The 5,061-nt window shown below is 38.3% G+C and overlaps 1 non-coding gene across 1 annotated transcript; it reads right to left on the bottom strand.

The window, feature by feature from the left end:
• Positions 1-3,707: 3,707 nt before the first annotated feature.
• On the bottom strand, positions 3,708-3,814 carry LOC142169234 (small nucleolar RNA R71). The gene has a single exon (XR_012698946.1). It is a non-coding gene; the product is annotated as a small nucleolar RNA R71 (small nucleolar RNA).
• Positions 3,815-5,061: the final 1,247 nt, after the last annotated feature.

The following is a 5,061-nucleotide window of genomic DNA, read 5'->3' on the forward strand; positions in this document are numbered from 1 at the left end:
ATCCCCAACTCGTATAAAAAGAAGTCTAAACCTATTTTGGAGGGGGAGATGCCACTTTGAGAGGAAAACACACACACGAAATACTCGAGAGCAAGGATTCTAAGTTTTTCTACATCTTTCTTAGTATTTTCAACTATTCAAACACTTGTGAAATTGTTTAACTTTACCATGAGTGTCTAAATCCCATAATTTCTGGGGTTGTGATTTAGTGATGAATATTATTGTTCGAAATTGACTTTACCTTGATTATAGTTTGCTAATATATGGTTGTTTCTTCAATTTGGTGATTAATTTCTTGATTGTCTGGCCACCAATTAGGTTCTATTTACTATATATGTTATGCTTTGGAAAACTACGTCTAGATTAGAGAAGAATTGAAGAGGGCATGATCTTAACTCTGAGTGGGGAGCGGATTTGTGGTTAGGATAGGAATATACCTAGTCACCATGCTCAATTGAATATCGTAATCTTAATGCGTTCTTAATAAATTGATTCCATAGGAATATAGGCGTTAATCTATTTTGAATAGGCGAGTAGTAATTCGAGAGAATAATATGAGAGAAATTACTCGATTAATTAGCAACCATGAGTGAGTTGTATGAAAGGGAGAGTTAATTAGAACGCAATAGGATTGGTGAATCGATTACAACCCTGGAATGTTCATCTCTACCGAATTCTCAATAACCATTTTCTGCATGTGTTATTAGTTAATTGGTACATTCATTGCTTAGTTATTATCACACTATTAAACTCTGATGACTCCACTGAATAACAATTTTGGTGAAATTAGTAGGTAGTTAACACAAGTCTCTGTGGTTTCGACACTCTACTTATAATTTTATTACTTGTACGACCACGTATACTTGTGTGTGCATTTGGGAGCAACAAGTTTTTGGCATCGTTGCCGGGGGCTCGGGGGACTTGAATATTGACTACTTTACTAGCTTTTACTTTTGTTGTTTATTTTGTCAAGTCTAACGTTTCTTATTGGTTGCTCTGGTATCAAGAACTTTTATTGAATGTGAAGGGTTAGGAGCCAAGATAGACTTTAAGGCTTTGACCCCGAACCTGAGAGAACATTTTACAGGAGGTTGAGAGAAGCAAGGGACACAAATAATCTTCAGGCACTTGTTCAATTACCTGTGAACATGGTAGACGAGCAACATATGGCTGTTTTGGAGGCGTCGATGCCAAGCATTGCTAATGTTACCTCCAACATTATGAAGCCCTGAATCACTGGGCACTTTGAGCTGAAATAGAGCATGATCGAGCTGCTATATGCAAACGGGCAATTTATGGATCTTCCACATGAGGATCCTGTTATGCCCCAAAACTAAGGAACACGACCGGCACTCAACCGAGTGAACCCGACCGAGCTAGCCTGTTAGATTTTCTTCTACCCAAACTCATCCACGAATGGAGATAATACATATTTTCATTAATTAGACAAAAATATGTTCATGTCTACAATACCAATTCATTACCAATAGTTTCATCATTTTTTTAATGTCTCAAATGGACAAGTAATACAACACAACATAACATATTTTGACTTTCCCAGCACAAATACACAACCCACACAATGTCTATGGAGCCTCTATAGATAAAGAAGAGTATAATGATAATGCCGGCAACAAGGCCCCGGCTATACCTCAAACAGAATACACAAAGTACAAAAGATACATGACCCCGGGATGAGGTGGGGCTCACCAAGTCAGCTGGGAAGAAGGTGTACTGCTATTACTAATCAATGTCTTCCTGCTGTGGAACCACCTGCATCCATTGAAAGATGCAGCGCCCCCGGCAAAAGGGACGTTAGTACCGTCGAATAGCACTAGTATGTATAACTAAACACCCTCTCAATAGAACAAATAATACAAACAAGAATATCATAATATCAATGAAAGCCTTAATCAACATCAAACCTCAATTTAGGATCAAGACAATGTTCAAATTAATTTCCATATCTCACATTGGGAGATTTTTAGTATCGATATTTCATTGTTCACAATACCATTATTCACAATACCAATACCACCGTACTCATAGCACGGAGTCCGATCATGACTCGACTGGCTAGGCTATCTCATTAGAGACATAATTAGTATTTCATGGCACGTTGGCCATAATTATAAGATCATTCTTGGCACGTTGGCCGTATTTAGTATTTCATGCTCACCTTTTCATTTTCTAACATCAACATCATCAACAATAACAATAATAATTCAAATCAAGGCATGTAGTACACATGTGAGCAATTAAGAGTCTAAGGCACATATAGATTCTTCACAAAATTTGGCATAATAGCCTTCATTTTAATTTAACTTGAAGTCGAACATTTCTAATGCACAACCCATATTTTTAAACATCCTCAATTTATAACATAACATAAGTAAGGCATTTGGGTTACTTGTTGAACATATATCCTTCAATCCAATCTTACTCGGAATAGCCAATTTTATAATGAACCACTCGAGACTTACATAATTCACATGAATATCGTGGGATCCAATTCTAAGAGAAGAGTTTAGCCAATATACCTCAATTGAGCTTCCTTAAACTCTAAACTGTTCCAGAATTCTTAGCAACTTCAATCTATTGTAGAAATATAACAAATTGAATCAAAATTAGGAAGATGTTCATGGTTCTAGATCATTTGAGCATTTTATCAAACACTAGGTGTGCATTAAGGTTTTAAGGTCCTTTTATGGAGGATTCTATCATCCCACAACCCAATCTTTACCATTTTTAGCTTAACAATATTCCTACACCCTTTGATAACACATGCATGTAAAATAAACAACTTTCACGCCCAAATATTATCTTGCTAATTACCCATTTCTAGACAAATTCAAAATTGAGGGTTAGGGTGTAGAATCTTACCTTTAGGATGAAGACCTTGTGGGTTTTCCTTGTTAATCTTCCAAGATTTGAGCAAGAATTAAAGAATCAATTATTGAGGAATACCTTTTCACTCTAGGGTGCTATCTCTCACTCTAAAATGTCAGATTTTGGCTAAAGAATGACCCAAAGCGTGTATTTAATGAAGTAGGGTCGGGTTTTAAAAACCCAAAAATGATGCTCCGGAACAAGGTCTGCGATCGCATAATCGATATGCGAACCACATATCGGCCGTATAATTGGTGTCCAGAACCGGCAAAAATCTGCCTATGTCTGCGGTCACTATGTGGCCCGTAGACCTGTTCTGCGGCCGCATAATGAACCGCAAAACAGTTCTGCGGTCACATAGTTGACCGCATAATGGCATCCAACTGACCCTCTCCTGCCTCACTTCTGCGGCCATTATGCGGCCCGCAGAGTGATTCTGCAGTTGCATAATGGACCGCAAAAATGCATTTCGCTACCAAAAGTTTTTCTTTACAATCCTCAAACACGTAAGCCCAATTCGGCACCAAGAAACATTATTTTCTTTTGGCAAAGTTTACTAGGCTTTACACTTAAGTACTTCGAAAATTTTTCTGGGGTGTTACAGATCCTAAACAATATATTCTGAACTTCTTGGAGATTAGTGATACTTATATTACTAATGGAGTCACTTTGGACTATGTGAGGCTCACACTGTTCCCGTTTTCTCTGTTGGGCAAAGCAAAGTGGTGGTTGAAGGTGGAACCGACTAACTCTATCACATCATGGAATTATCTGGCTAGAAAAATTTTGGCACGATTCTCCCTTCAGGAAAAACTGCAACGATCAGAAGTGAGATAGTCGCCTTTAAACAGAAGTCGGGCGAATCTTTATATTCAGCTTGGGAGAGGTTCAAGGGATTTCTTAGAGATTGTCCTCATCACAACCAGACTAATGAAGTGTTGGCTCATATCTTCATTGAAGGGCTACATCCAGAGACAAAAATTATGGTCGATGCTGCAACGGGAGGACAAGTGTTGGAGAAAAGCTTTGTTGAGATTTATGAATTATTGAACAAATTCTCCAAAAGTAATCCTTACTGGCAAGGAGAGATAGGCAGATACACAGTTCAAAAATCTGCAGGGGTCCTCTTGTTAGACGCTGTTTCTGCATTATTGATGTTTGGCATATTTCGATATGTGTTGATGTTACTTTACCCATGTTTTAACCGCTTCTTGATGTTATTTGATCTTTAAAATGCCCAACATGGTTTAATTATTGGTTTTATGACTAATTGAGTTGTGTGGGGTGAATTAGGGTGTATGGAGTGCAAAAATATGAAGAAAAGGTGCTCTAGGTAGAGGAAGAGAGATTGGATGCGTCGCATCCAATCTAGAAAAAGATCAGATTTCGTACACTCTTAGCAGTGAAGTCGGCCCATAGCATCCGCCTTAGCATCCGCACCTGGGCAAAGCTGAGAAGTGGAGGACGAGGTGGATGCGAAGCATCCACCCTAGCATGCGAAGCTGAGAAGTGGAGGACGAGGTGGATGCGACGCATCCACCCTAGCATCAATCCCTGAAGCTGATTTGGATTAGAAATAGGAGAACTTTGGCCCACGACTTTTGTACGCAATATATAAGCCAAAAACGCCTCTTTTAGGTCATCTAACATATTGGGAAGGGGGAAAAAAGCCACGACAAAGCTGTGGAGGCCGGAATTCATCAAGTTCCATCTTTCTCCCACCAAACTTAGTAATTTTTATGTTTCTTTATATGATTTGTTGTTTGGCTACCATGTCTATATGGAGCTAAACTTCACGTTCTAGGGTTGTGGTTCTTTCATGACTATTGTTATTCGGATATTGATTTTGACTTCTTGATTTATCATATTAGTTTATTTATTCAATCTTGCACTTAATTATTTAATTGCTTGATCACCAATTGAATACTATCTACGAATCTAGAATTGAACTCGAAAGTGGGAATTCTATATTGCATATAGGATTGAGTAGGGCAAGTTCTTGAACTCGGGCATCGGGGAACGGATTCGTAGTTAGGATAGACATATGCCTAATTGCCTTGCTTGGTTGATTTACAGGAATTATAAATGCGTTCTTGTTGATTCTAACTCCATAGACATATAGGCGTTAGGTTAGCTTGAATAGGCAAGTAAGAACTCGACAGATTCTTATGA

Source organism: Nicotiana tabacum, chromosome 14 (assembly GCF_000715075.1).
Source record: "Nicotiana tabacum cultivar K326 chromosome 14, ASM71507v2, whole genome shotgun sequence".
NCBI classification, from domain to species: domain Eukaryota; kingdom Viridiplantae; phylum Streptophyta; class Magnoliopsida; order Solanales; family Solanaceae; genus Nicotiana; species Nicotiana tabacum.